Here is a 15,508-nt window from a genome sequence, read left to right on the forward strand (position 1 = left end):
AAAAGTGATTAACCTTGGAACAGAAATAATTTCAGTGGAAAACTGGACAGGTTTCAGTCATTCCTTACAGGAAGGCTTGGCAGCCCGTTTGTCATCAGATTTTCCTCAGCAGTCCTACCCCAAAACTTGATTTTCACTTTCTGTGCTTCTCAGTGGTAATGCAGGAAAAATAATTGGAAGTCTTCTGTTTTCTTTTTGTCTCAGAATTCTGTACATGGACACAAGACATTCATGGCTGAGTAGCTGAGCATCTTTATGTTTTTGGGATTCTCTAGGTAGGTATAAGGAAAACACAGAGAAGGCACTCTCAGTGCCTCTGTGCACTGAGCCCCCGAGTTTAACCCAGCACCCTCCACCTGTGAATGCTGTTCAAGACTCTAAATTTAGTTAGTTAATGCACGGTTAATTGCCAAATGATTTGCATATCAATCCATCCGCTTCGTATGGGCTGTGGCTATTAAAATCTTTGCCAGCCCATAGCTCACATCATGAACTAGGACAACGGTGTGTGAAAATAAAAAGAAAACAAACCTCTGCATCCAAAAGCAGGAAAATCCAGATTTCCCATGATTTTGGGGTGCTGACAAACCAAGGGAGAGCTGCTGGCTCTTTCTCTTATCCAGCAGGGATTGCAGGAGTCAGGGAGACTTTGGCACTGTGGCTGGGATTTGCAGTGTGGGATCCTCACGTGTCTCTCACATTTTGCTCCGTGCCTTTTTGGTTTTCTTGCCTTTAGGTATTTTCAGCTGTAAAGACCTAACAGATAAGTAGCTCATAAATCATTGTGTATCACTCTGAGAAGGCAAGAAAGAAAATGAGACTCTTTACTTGGGCATAATTTTAAACTATAAGACTTTTAGATAAACACATACATTTATTTATAGCAATTGTTCTTTAGAAATGACAGAGCCAACATAACATTCAAGATGTGACAGATTTAACAGCAAATTTTGGAAGAATCCCTGGCTTTTTATGAGCTTTTGGTTGTGTCTTGGGTAATGTTTTCTGGGTATGCTCTACTGCAGCACTTCAGCTGCTGCGGTTGACATTCCATACATTCATCCATAAAAACCCCAGAATGGTTTGGGTGGGAGGCACATTCAGGCTCATCTTGTTCCAACCCTCTGCCATGGGCAGGGACACCTTGCAGTGGATGAGATCTGTGGGTTTGCTGCTTTAAGAGGAGGATTCAGATGTGGTGTAGATCATTTACCTGGGCTGATAGTAAAGATGGGAGGTTTCATCTCAACTTTTTTTTTTTTTAACCAGGAGCAAAAATTCCTGCCACTATTTCCTTAATTTGTTTTCTCTCTCATCTTTATTTTCCCTGCTTTGGGTCCTGTGAAGGTCCTGGGGGGTCACACATCCCACCACAGAGTGGCCTCTGGCGCTTTTTGCATTTTGTAAGCAGCAAGGGGAATACTCAGATTAAACATTTCAGAATTCCATAGTGAGGGGACCCACACAGAGGCAGGGTTTGGGGAAGAGCATTGGCACAGAGAAGCTGTGGCTGCCCCTGGATCCCTGGAGGTGTCCAAGGCCAGGCTGGACAGAGCTTGGAGCAACCTGGGACAGGAGGAATGGAGGCACCAAGGAAAGAGAAGAAATTTCAGCCTCTCTTCCCTGCATTGCCATGGACATCCCTAAGAGCCTGGCATCCACCAGAACACCAGTGGAAGTCATCCAGCTTTTTTCTGTAGCCTCTGGCTGGCAGCACTTCCAAGCTCCGTGACCCTTCAGCCAAACAGGAGCACTAATGAGCCATCAGGTTTTTCCCAGGCATGCACAGCATTGTTTAAAGTCTCTAAGCCTGAACTAAACAAACTTTTCATTCCTTCTCAGTTAATATTTACCTGCACAAATGAGGCTGGATTATTTCACACGTTAGTTTGTAATCGTTACCTGCTTTATTTGGTCTTCCTGACAACGAACCACAGAGTCCTGAGGCTGGAAGGCTCTCAAATATTGTGTCATACTGTGGCTGAGAGCCATTGGGATTCTGATTAAGGACAGTTGTGCAGGATTTGGTTTTTTTGTCCAGAGCAGCCTCCCTCCAATTGGTGTCTAAATTTGTATTGGGATTCAGCAAATAACTCCACATTGAGAATTATTTTTAGGAACTCAAGGAACTTTTCAGAATTGTGTGAAAACTACTAATAATACCTCTTTGGAAATCAAGAAAACTTTCAGAATTGTGTAAAAATGACAAGAAATATCTCCAAAAGTCAGGAATTTGTAACATGAGAAATGTTAAGAATTTAGTAGTGCTCTCCACAATTTTTAAACTTTTTAATTTTTTTGAGGAGAGAGCTGTGAGGAGTCATGGAATCCCAGGCTGCTTTGGATTGGACCTCAAAGCAGTGGTTAGAAGGTTGCTTAACTTTGGCTTCTTTCCCTTGATGAAAACATGGGGTGGGTTTACAGGATGTTTTCCTTGCTGCTAATTGTCATCAGTGTCCTTCATCAGTGTTCAGAAAGGCTTGAATACATCAGGCATAGAAAACTCAGCCCATAGGTTGTCGCACTCAGTCAGTGACTGGGTACTCTGAAGTACTGGCTTATCAGTTTCTCAAAGTGTGAACATTTTCCTTTTTTTTTTTTTTTTTTCTTTTTTTAAACGCTTATAACATCTTGCCCCAGGGAAATCTCTTTGCAGTGAATTTAAGTAACAAACTTTAACCAGATTCCCCCCTCCTTCTTTTTTTTCTCTTCCAGTGTGTTGCTGATCATCAGCTTGTGTTTGTAACATGAAAGATCAAGATATGATAGACTTGTACTTTGAGGTTTTTTTCCTAATTCTATTAATTTCTACAGTAAAAGGTGTGGTTTTCTTCATTCAGTAGTTTGTGCTCAAAACGTGGATATTGAATATTCACTTCTCACTTTAAACCCAAGACATTTTAGCTTAAGAAAACTGGAAAACACAATAGGGAATTTTACTATGGAATTTTGCAATTTACTCTGTTACAGTGTTCCTGGAAAGGGTGTTAGGAATATTAATCCACAAACGCCAGAGATGTATGTCCAAAAAAAGGAGAGAGAGGAGTCCTTTTACTTTATTTGAATAAAGGGAGAGGCCGTAGGGCATTTCCCCTGGGGTCTCCCAAATTTTTGGAGGAGGCAGCCTCCTATTTATCCTGATGTCCCTCTCTCTTTCCCCATTTGCTGAGGTACTTGGGAGGTACAGACTTCCAGAATGCCTACTACCCAAAATTCCACTTTAATGTATAATCCCCATTTTAATTTTTAATTCATATGGAATTTATGGGTTTCCCCCGTGGTTTCTTTCATCTTTCAAGATCCAGTTTCATTTACCAGCAAACCTACAGTTTGTTTTTAAAGGCAAATATCTCATTTTCCGTTCATCAACCAGTGGAATCCTTCCCATTATTTCTTTTATCTCAGTGCTTATCTACCAGCAGACCCACCACTTGTTTGGAAAGACAAATCTGTCGTTCCTCGGAGGGTGTCTAAAGCTGAGGCTGAGGCCAGGAGAAGGAGTCGAGGTCTGTCTGGAATAAATCGATAGCAAACGTGTGGGGAGAGACCCGATTGCTGATGTGGCGTGAGCACAGCTGAGCGTGGTTCTTGGAGCCCTGAAGGCTGGAAGCGGAGGCTGCAAAGGGTCGATCCTCCTCTCCTGCGGTTCCTGTGTCTGTCCTGTGTGTGTTTTCCAGCCTCCCTCCTCACCCGGCAGCCGCGCTGGAGCTGCCCCAGCACACCCCGAGCATCTCCCGGGCTCCGGGCGCCACCTCTCGGTGCCGGCGCGGCTCTCCCGAGGGCGGAGGGATGGAATTCCTGCTCTGCAGCCGGGAAAGCCACGGGAGAGAGGGCAGCAGCTCATCTCAGACACCCCTGCGGCAGCAGCTGCGAGTTTAGTGCCACCACCCGAGGGAACGAGAAGTTCCCGCATCTCTGACACCAATTCCAGACCTGCCCTTGTGAACGACACAGGAGTGAGCTGAAAGGGATTTTAATGCTCGGGGTCAGATCGGGTTTGTCTGGTTGGGTTTTGATGCTGTTTTACTCCTAATTATTGTTTCTGTGGGGGTTTTTAGTCCCCATGAGTAGCCCATGCCAGGTCTTGCAGACAAACCCAGCATACCCCATAGGGAGACAGTGGTGTGAAGTGGAAACAGCTCAGGATGAGGTTCAGCACCCTGTCCATTAACTCACACCAGCACAGGTGCCTTCCTCCACTGCCTTCCCATTCACCCCGCCAGGCTCTTGCACAGCTGATTGAAGTTTCAATATCTGATCAAGACAATGCATTTCGCTCCAAAATTCTCAGGATCTAGAGTTCCCACATTTAGATATATATCATACATACCTTTATTTAGCTAGATTAGTAGTCTACCACTTTAAGTATGTACTGCATAGATTATAGAAATTGTGGTGTGGTGAATATATGATATTACAGGCCTTAACTAAACACTGGGCCTTTTGTCTCTTATTTTATTCCCTATTAAACTTCTAAAAAAATTTTTGAAGCCTTATTCTGTTTTTCATACCCTGATGATTCCTCAGCCCTGATGGACTTCACGGACTAATTATGGAACCCTTTGCACCTTTAAAGGGTGGCCATTGCAGCACCCTTAGAGGTGCCAGTGAATAAATATCCACCTTGCAGCCTGCCTGGAGCCCTGAGAGGAACAGGAGGGGAAGGAATTAAATACTGCTGCCTTTTCCAGCAGGGATTTGTGCCACAACACCCTCAGGTGACTTATGGTCTGTCTCTGGTCACAAGTTTTATGCTGCTACCCAGCATTAACTGATTTTACCCATCAGGGGGGATAAAATGATAAAACTAAAAACCAGTCCGTAAATTCCAGCAACAAGGGGTGCCAACCTCTGCCTTTTGCAATAGATGGGGCCTGGACATTTTTATGTTGCTCTTTATTTATGGTTTGGCTCTGCCTGGGGGAGCCAACATTAATTGCCAGGAGGTGGAGAGAGAACAGCGCTACAGCCAGGGTCTGCGGGATGGCTTGGAAAAGCACAAGGATACTCCTTCATTTTAGCCCATCTGAAGCAGGGATTAAGGAATTGTTAACAAGAAGCAATAAAAAGTTTTAAAGGAATGGAGAAAGGTCCAGTGTTATTTAAAGAGCAAGCTGGAAAGTGCAGGTGGTGAAGGCAAAGCAGAAAGTAAGAAAATCAAGTGAAAAAATCTGGTGTATGAAAAAATCTGGTGTATATGTTTCCCCCCTCCTCTTCCCTTACAAGGAAGAAGTTTTTTACTGTGAGGGTGGTGTGGCTGTGGCACAGGTTGCTCAGAGAAGCTTGCTTTTTGTGGCTTTTTTCCCCCTTTCAGAAGACAATTAGCAGAACTCTGCTCAGTTCCACCTGGAGTCAAAGTGATCATTAGGAAGGAAAGGATATGGGTACAACTCTGGTCAATTGTTTGCTCTCCTTATTGGATTAACTAGGACAGCAATCCCAGCAGGGCAGGAGCAAAACACTGGAGATCAAAGTGCCAGGGTTTATTTTAATATTTTAAAATTTTTTTCTTGAAATAAAATGTGGTGATCTGTGTCCCCACCCATTTCCTTCCAGCCACACACAGGATTTTGACTCAATGCTTTTACAGCTCCATTCTAACCCTAATGATTCTATGATTATGAGTGCATAATGATGACTATCAGCTCCATAATTTTTTTAATTACTATTACTTTCTGCTGTCCCAGCCATAATTCAAGGGCCCAGCTTTGTTCCATGGATCTGAAATAGTTATGAATGGGTTTGCCTGGAGTTGAATACCGAGGTGGGAATTGCAGGCTCGTTTCCAGCAGCAGAAAGGAGCTCACAGGGGTCGTTACCCACCTTGTTTACCCCACAGGCCACCCTTAGGATGTGTGTCATGGCCCATTTTCCATCCCAGGGACTGCTGCTCTCCTTGGCTGGCTGCTCCAGGAAAAGCTGGGAGGCTCAGGGACATCGATCAGGCCACCCAGACACTCCTAAGACTTCTAACACTGCACTACATCTCTGAGTATTTGAGTTTATCCTCCTCTTGCTCCTGGGTGCTAAGCAGTAAAACTGGAATCATCCCATCAAATCTCCTTGGTTTTTTTCTTTGCCTAGTTATGCTGCTAAATTGGTCTGCTAGCTGAAGAGAATTTAGCCTCTTCTGGAGATCATACCTGTTCCTGAAGGTAGAGGTGTAAAATGTGACACTGCTGTCCCTCAGGGCTGCAAGCCTCTCATCTGAGGAGCCCTGGGAATGAACTCAGAGGGCCCTGGAATGAAGTGCTGGGGAATTCTGCTTTTGAGGCTGCATTATCCCGGTGTGCATGAGCTGCCCGAGCTGATGAGTTAAAGGTTTCCTGCTTTCCCAGGGGATGGGGTGGTGCAGGAGCTCTGCAGGAATAGATTTACTTGCAATTTGCTTGCTTAGCACACTGTAGCACATTATTTATATTTTTCCATGGGAAGCAGGAGCACGTGCAGCCTCTTTCTCTCCAGGTAGCCTTTAACCTCTGTGCTGTTATTGACCCCTTTTTGGGGCTCCTCAGGAGCTCCCCACGTTTGTACATCACACCCAGGGGACAGCTCTCTGTCCCACAGTGTCCCTGGCATTGCTGATTGCTATTTCTGAATGCCATTTCAAGCTCATTCCCTGCAGTAAAATTTTAGTGGAAAACTTAATGAAGGGCTCTTTTTTTACCTCTGGGAATTTTTTTTTTTTTTTTTTTAAAGCAATCACTTATTCACAGCGACTCCAATGTGTTTTCAGGGATGGCAGGAGGAGAGCAGAGGGAAGGGAAAGGCACCCAATGTGTTTTGAGCTGGTGGGAAAACCTAACCACGGTGGTTTGACCACTCCAAAAACGAGAAACTAGAAATTTGTTGCTAAGAAGCAACAAATGCCACCATCAGTTTGACACCTGGCAAAATCAGCTCCCAATTCCTGATGTATTTAAGAGTTAGGCTAAGACCCCCACAGGTGGGATCCAGTTTTCAGGAGAAGCTGCTGGAAGCTGTTAATCTTACAAAAACACATGTGGAGAAGACACCAGCCCTCCTGGACTTGATATTCCCTTGTCACAGCTGGAAACTTCCTAGCAGGAGCTGGGGTAAACCTTGAAGGGGGCAATAACAAACATTTGGGATGACGAATAAGTGAGCCCAAATCTGGCAGCCCTGCCGAATTTGCCTCAGAGAGTGTAAGATGAGTTATTTAGTTCTTTAGCTCTTTAAACTGTATTTCAATTTACCATTAATTCCAGTTGGTTGGGACTTTCAGAGGGTGATTGGGAGTGAGGAGAAAGAGTTTCTTAAAAAAATACCTGAAGGAAAATCAAGAACTGCTGGTACTTTTGTCTTATTTGCACATGAATCCATGTGAATTACTCTGCCTCCTGCTCCCTGCTCTGCTGGAGTGGATCATTCAGAGGCACCCTGGAGAAGGGATCTTTGTGGAAATAACTTGTGCTGGTGACTTGTTGGCCCTCAAAAATAGGAGAACATAGCAGAGAGCCTCCAAAATGCTACATGGGAAGCTACAGAGGGCGTGGGGCTTGTAAACACCTACAAGGGGTGGACACTGAGGGTCCTGCAGGGATGCAACAAAGGACAGTGATAGAGCTGATTTGGGGAATAACAAAGGGAACAAAGAACAAGGATCCAGCATACAGTGACTGCCATAAAAGAGGAACAGTGGATATAGCATGTGATTTATGCACTAATGAGGAAAAAGCAAGAAAGCAAACCATTCAGAAAACCACAGACTGGAGAAGAAGCAATTCCATTAACAGAGTCAGAATCCTCCTGGTGAGGGAGGTGGGATCTTGGGGACAATGAAGGGACATTGAGGGATGGGTGGGTCATGAAGTAGAAAGGGAGAGCTCCCAGAAAAAAGAGGAGATGTGAGAAAGTTCTGCATGTCCAGGTTGTAACTCCCCCATCATCACAAAAGGGCTGAGACGCTTGGAGTCTTTGCACCCCAAATATCTGTATCCTTGCATTTGGACTAATAAGAATTCCTGGATTGGACTGTCAAGACCTTCATTAACCTGCAATAAACTCTTGGCCCTGTGTGTAAATTATGTTCCTTTGGCTCAGGTGGGTTGGCAGGGAGCTGGTGAAGTCACCTGCCCTCTAAAGTCTGGGTGCCACAATAATGTGGGATGGCTAAAGGGCCTTTTTTTGTGCCCTTCCAGAATGAACAGAAGAAGTGGATCCTTGGGCAGTTCTGGTAACAGCTGCAGCTTTAGGTGGACTTCCAGTAAAGAAACAGACAGAGACTGGTTGAAATCTACCTGGGGTTTTTTTGCTGCTCCTTTTTTTTACAACTTGTGTGTGTGAAATTAGCTCTGATTTTAGTAATGTGTAATTAAATAGGATAGGAGGAGAAGGTGCCCTTCCAAAGCTTGTGCTGGATGTCTTCTAGCTCAGGGACATTCTGACAAGGTTGCAAAGCCAGCCAAGGCTGTTTGCTTTGAGGCAGTAGGAAATTATCCTTCCTGCTCAGAAAAGAACAGGCTGGACTGCACAGCCAAGCTCATTGGTGACTTTGAGTGAAAATTGCCTGTGTTATAAAAAAGGTGGGTTTTTAAAATTTTTATTTTATTTTATTTTATTTTATTTTATTTTATTTTATTTTATTTTATTTTATTTTATTTTATTTTATTTTATTTTTCTGAAAGATCTCCTAATATCTAGATCTTCATTTAGTCCCCTAGTTTGAATTGCAGTTTTCAGATGTGTTGTTACAAGAGCTGATGTTTTGCATCCCTTCTCATCAGAGATGAGGCTTCAGGTGGCTGAGCCAGGTGTCCAGTCCTCTGCCATTGCTGGCTGTTAATTCCAACAGAATGGAGAAATGAAATTCACCCTCTAAACACAGAATTCCAGACTGGTTTGGGTTGGGAGGGATCTTAAAACTCACCTTGTTCCACCCCTGCCATCGTGGGGACACCTTCCACTGGACTATCCCTTCCTGCAGTCTGTCATCTTTCCCCACCTGCTGTGGGATTTGTGGGATATTTGTGTGTGTGTGTTATTCATTTGCCTCTTTTTTCAGTAGAGATGCCGTAATATCCCATTTAAATCTGTCAGAGTGGGGTTTGACTGGGGCTGTTTAAGCAGCTCTAAGAACAGTGGGGAGGGGGTAAGGGCACGCCCGTATTTTTTCCCTAAATCCATTCGCATTCCCGAGGATGAGCTCTCCCTGCTCTGGAAGTTCTCCCCACATCCTCTAGATGCTACTCGTGCTCTGCAGGAGCCGCAGCTCCTGAGCAAAGCCCGAGCCGGGCGTGAGGAGCTCCTTCTGTGCCAAACCCAGCCCAGCATCCTTCCTCCCCTCCCCTAATCCCCTTTCTCGATTGTTCCTGTCACACCGAGAATTTACAAAATTGCCACTTAAGAGGGAGAAAGTGACAATTTCCCTCGAAATCTCCTGGTTGCAGGGACCTCTCTCGCCCTTTTCCTCAGCACATTAAACGCACCCAGTGCAAGGCAGCACTCTGGAGAGCAGAACGGGAAAATAGGCTGCCCATTTTAACTCTTCCCCCAGTCCGAGCTCTGTCCTGGGAGGAATTTCTAATGAGCTTTGCACTCTCTGTTATTAGTTCAGAGATTAAAGGAATGCGTGGTGAAATTTGCCATTAATTTCAATTTTGGGTTCTCGTGTTTTCACCTGTTGTTGTTCTGTTACATTAGCACTGAGGAGAATGTCTGTTTAGAGAGAATTTGTGTGTCTTTGTGTCTCTTCTGTTGTGTTTTTGCCCGACCACTCCCTGGCGGAAGAACCTTTTTCTGATATCCAGCCTAACCCTCCTCTGACACAGCTCCAGCTCTTCCCCTGCTCAGATTAATTATAAAACTGGGTTTTATCTCACAGGCTTGACTTCTACTCTTTTTCCTTCCACTTCACTGGGAGACCTCCAGCTAAACATCCCAGTGCAGAAAGTCAGGAGGAGGTTTTCAATCCACCATCACACTGAGGGGTCTAGGGAAGGTAAAACCATCCATATATTCCTTCTGAATGGCCCCAAAATCGCCTCAGGCTGCCTGCAGGTTCAGCAAGGTGATGTTGCATGGGTTACCCATAAATCACAAATCAATGGCAAACTGGAGCTGAAGTGTGAGGGAGCAGCAACAGCTGCTGGGACTTTACAGAGGGATCCTGGCCTTCCCAGGGTTCAGATGTTTAAATCCCAGGTTTTATTCCTGTGCCAGGGCTCTGCTGGGTGGTCTCAGCCTCTCCTTGCCTCTCCTCCTTGACTTCCCTTCCTTGTTCATGCCTGCAGGGAGAAGGGAGAGGGGCTCATGGGCTCAGCTGAGTGTGGCACCAGTGTTAATTAATAACAGACCACTTATGCTGTGGAAGAGCTGCCTGTGTGCAGTTTTGGGTGTTCTTTTCAAAGGTCAGAAAGGACATGAGCAGCAGCAAATCCTCCATCCATCCTCTCACAGGGGAGAATGTTTGGACAAAAGCCACAAAATTCTCCCTTGGTAGCCACAACTACATAGGTGTGATGTAAAACCTGTGGGCACATGTAAGTGTTTTCAGAGGAAAAATGCAACTTTTTCAAAGCAAATCCCAGCTTTGAGTTACTCCAGTCACTTCTGCATGAAGCATTTTAAAATGTTTATATACAATCTAGTTAATATGAAGCCCTTCGTAAATTTTAACTGTCTGTGGCAACAGCTCAATAAATTTTCTTGACCCAGCCAACTGTGTCTCTTGTAGAAAGTGTTTAATGTCTGTAGGGAGCCCCAGGCAGGTGGGATTTGGCAGATTCATGGTTGGCTGTGGACAAGCAAAGGCAGCAGCCTGGGAATCCTTGTCCTGCCCCAGCTCAGGTTGTGCTGGATCTGCCTGAGGTTCCCAGGGCTGGCAGAGAAGGGGACAGCAGGATCACGATGAACTGGTGTTAAAATGTGGGATCTCTTCCTAGGAAAGTCACCCAGGGCTCATGGATATCAAGGCCTGGATCTTCCTGGTCTGGTGGAAGGTGTCCTTGCCCATGGTGGGACTGGATGAGCTTTAAGGTCCCTTCCAACCCCAAGCGCTCTGGCATTGTGTGGTGACCCATGTTATAGCTGTCTCTTCTCCCTGGATAGGAGGGAATAGGAGGGATAGGATAGTGTCCCTTCTCCTGTCACTCCTCCAAGGATAGGAGGTTCCCCAGCAGGTTGGTTCTTTCTCTCTGCCTGGAAGCTCAGCTTCCCTCGGGGGTGACCTCAATATGGATATCAGCTGATGATCCCTACCCCAGTGGTGTCAGAGGCATTCCATTTCTTAGAATTCCTTTCAAAAGCACAGAGAAATTCTGCTGGCTCACCAGCCCCAGATAAAGAATGCTTGCTGAGGTGAGGGGGGTGCTGGATGTGACCCTACTGGACAGAGCTGCTCCTGGTCCCACCCTGTGTTCCAAGACCTTCCCGTCCTCTCTCACAACTCAGCAAAACAAGAACGTGGACAAATTTCTCTTCTTACACTTGGTTGTATGCCCTGTCCCAGCTTAAAATGTGCAAAGTGTTGAAAACTCTTCCTTTTTATCTCCTTGTAAGATACTAATTTCTATTTTTGCCACCTGGCTGAGAATCCAATGCTCCTCAGAGTGCTCCTGGGGAAAAAAAAAAAAACCAAACTGTGCAGAAGTGTTGGATCTCGTCCCATCCCCAGTCATTTACCTCCATCAGCAGATCATGACAGAAAATAGAGCAGTTCAGAGATAGTTTTTATATCAGAAACAATTCCCTTTTCTGCTCCAAAGCCCTGATTGCACCATGCATGTGGTCCCTGCACACCCTGGGACCAGCACCTGCAGCTGCTGGACCGCCCCAAACACCCCAATTGGTCCCAGAGGAATAAAATGAACAATTCTGGAGAGTGCCTTGGGGATGTAGGCTGTCAGCCTTTTTCAGATTGTTGTGCTTTTTGCTTTTACTGAGGCTTTTCCTGGCAGTGTCTGCTCCAAATGATCCCAGAAGGGATTTTACACAGGGTGTAAATACAATCTGATGGGATAGTTTGGAGGGATGTGCTTTCATGTAGGTGTTTTGCAGGTTTAATTTCCATTTGGTTCAGTTTGGTTTGTGTCAGGAACTGGAATTGGATGGGGATTTCATTGCTACAGATGGTGCCTTGACAGAAATCTTTGGTCTAGTACAAATGGATCAGAAATTTCAAATGATGCCCACAGGCTCGGAAGAAGAGAATCCAGATCAGTAATGCAGCAGGTGTTGGCCATTTGTAATTCCTGCTTCCCCATTTGGGTGATATCAAGCAGCCCTTCAGTTCTGGGACTTGTGCAGCTTTGGCTCTGATGCATTGATGTCAGCAATACCTTTTATTTTCCCTGAAACACAATGTCTGTACATGTGATTCAACCAGGGTTCAAGCTGAGTGCCAGCCAAGGCTTTGTTAACTTTTTTTTGCCCATCCTTTGGGAGCAGCTCAATTTGCACCTGAAATGAGCACGCTGAGCTTTCCCTGTGCCTCTGCCTAGGATAATCCTGATTTAAAAGCCCTGACTGTAAACTTCAGCAGCCCTTGGCTCTGGTGTTTAGAAACGTGGAGTATCTTGATGATCTTGGTCAGCTTGGTGTTTCCTCCTTGAGAATTAAAGAGGAAGTTTGAGGATAATGATTAGTCTTGTGTTTTTCAAGTTTTTACCATTTTACCACGGAAAAAAAGTTTTTACAATTTTACCATGGTAAAATTTCCAAAGCAAAGGAAATATCAGCCTTGGTGCCTTGCTGGAGTTTATTTTAGATGGTGCTGGTTGTACATTTGCAAACATCAAGTTTTAGCTGTGCCACGTTTTTGGTATGGAAGAATGTAATTTCTTAAAGCAAGGTTCATCCCATGGCAGAAAATATTTACTCAAAGCTGATAATAATAATGGGATAATAATGGAAAATTTCTGAACTTTGTGGTTATTTTTAAAGTCACTCTATGCCAATGTTTCTTCCTAACCTGATACATAACACAACACAACACAACACAACACAACACAACACAACACAACACAACATATAACATAACATAGCATAGCATAGCATAGCATAGCATAGCATAGCATAGCATAGCATAGCATAACATAACATAACATAACATAACATAACATAACATAACATAACATAACATAACATAACATAACATAACATAACATAACATAACATGTTTCGTTTAAAATTAAAAAGTGCATGAGGAAATATTCTTACCATTTAGTTTAAAAAAAAAAAAGGTAGACCATATCTGTTAAAAAAAAAGGAAAAAGGAGATTTGGAAGCTATTTAGGTATAAAACGTTCTTATAAACATATTTAGGTATAAAATAAGGGATCATTTGAAAGGGCCAGCACCAAAACTGTTAAAATACACGAATCTCATCTTCTGCTTTGGTTTGTTTGATAACTGTTCTTGTATCTTGGAACCCTCCTACAGGTTTATTGGCTAAAATTCAATAGCCCAGTGCCACATTCCTCATGTTGGTGCTTTTGATACAGAACTCCAGGATTCAGGACAAGGTCCTGGCATCCCACATGTGTGATGTGTGTGCTTTGGCTTTATTGCCAGGTTTCAGCCTTTTCCCAAAACCTCACTGGAGGGGGGTGTTTGTGTGTCACAGTTGTTGGAGGGGTTTCCATCTGAGCTGCTTCATTAGCTGAAATTAGTTCAATTTATTTGATTCTGGCTTGTGCTGCCTGGCTGCAGCTGGGACGTCCTTCCAGGCCAGACCCCAACCCGTGTCCCTTTGAGAGATAATCCTCTAACCTTTACCTGGAATATGCTCATGAATTCTGGTTGTTCTCTGTCTTGCCAAACTGCCTGTCCCCCCATTTGTCACCTCTGCATGGATGCAGGCCTGTGAGACACAGGGGAATTTCTCCCCTCTGCTTTCCAGCCGTCACTTGCCACACAGATGGAATTTTTTCTTTGGACAATAACTGCCACTTGGAAACTGGGATTTTATTGCAGATATCACTGGCTTGGGTTGGAAGGACCTTCAAGATTATCTTGTTCCACCCCTGCCATGGGCAGGTGAGAGGTCCCTCAGCAGGGAACCTTCCACTGTCCCAGGCTGCTCCAAGCCCTATCCAGCCTGGCCTGGAGCTGTCTAAATCATTGTGAAAACCAAATTATGGGAGGTGGAGAGATGTTTTCTGAGCTCTGAGTGGAGCAGCACCCTCAGGGGAGCTCAGTACAAAGAAGGCTCAATCATAGGAAGGTAAACTTTGAAATAAAAGCAGAATATTGCTTTAGGTCTCACAGGAAAGTGAATCAAGAATGCCCCAAAAGCAGCAAAGGAGAGCGTAAGGTTGGCACCAGCTCCTGTTGGACACAGAATTCACTCTGTGATTCTTGCTTGTTTTATATTATTCTTATTATTTATTATTCAGAGGGGATTATGCAAATGAACTCAGCATTTTAGCACAGATCCAGCTGAACTGCTGGAAAAGAACACCCTCAAACCTTTGAGGGAAGGAAGGAGTTGTCCTCACCACTTGCCCCATCTCGTGGTATCTGCTCTTTGCAAATTATTTTGCACAAAGGTGGACAGGAGACAGTGTCTGACATTGGAAGTTGGAATGGAGCTCTTTTTCCCAAGCTGTTACCAAAGCTCCTTGTTCACCAGGTGGATACTTATCCTTAAATGCTTGATGCACAGCTGAAAGATGAATTGAAAGTGGATTTCTTGGTTCCTCTCCTGGTTGACGTGAAAAAAATCCTGCCAAGGATGACACAGACTGGCCCAAGGACTTGCCTGGGAATAACAAAGCTGCAGACAAAAATATCCTTGTGTCTGTTGAGGTTTAATCTCTCCTCCAAAGGTGGGGAGAAGTACTGAGGAGAGAGCAGTTTTGTAATTGAAACAAAATAAAATATAATAATAATAATTGTAGTGAGAGGGAAAGAGGCAGAGGAAAACAACAGGAAAGACGAGTGATGCCCAATATTTAAGTCCCCCAGCAGTGATTGTTCCCTCCCAGTCAGCTCCCCAGTCCATGCACTGGGCATGGCATTCCCTGGTATGGAATATCCCCTGGCCAGCTGTGGGTCAGCTGCCTGGGCTGTGCTCCTGGCTCCCTGTGCATCCTCAAGGAAAACTGCACAGTCTATCCCAGTTTTGGGAAGGAGAATAAATAATACATTGGCAGATACACAACACAGGTACCTGTGTGTAATTTTAATGAGCGTGGAGCTGGAATTTAAGGGCTGTTTTTCCACCACACCTCTGCAGCTGTCAAACAGGTGAGGGATTGTGCAGACAGTGGGCCACTAAAGGAGTGCAGTTATGTGATCCTGGAGGTCTTTTCCAACTTCGATGGTTCTGAGCTGCTGTCTTGCAAATCAGAGTGAAATTGCTTTCTACAGTCTGGAAAAGCTGTGTGGATGAATTCCTAACTCTGTGTCAATTAACTCAACCCAAAGCATTCAGCTGGCCTTTATTTGCATAACCAGGAAGCACTTTTTTGTGGAGAGACCAAGATTTCAGAAATGCTATCATATCACTGTGGCAAGGGAAAAAATGCACTTTTCAAACACAGTG

The sequence above is a fragment of the Prinia subflava genome, chromosome 10 (assembly GCF_021018805.1).
Source record: "Prinia subflava isolate CZ2003 ecotype Zambia chromosome 10, Cam_Psub_1.2, whole genome shotgun sequence".
Lineage (NCBI taxonomy): Eukaryota > Metazoa > Chordata > Aves > Passeriformes > Cisticolidae > Prinia > Prinia subflava.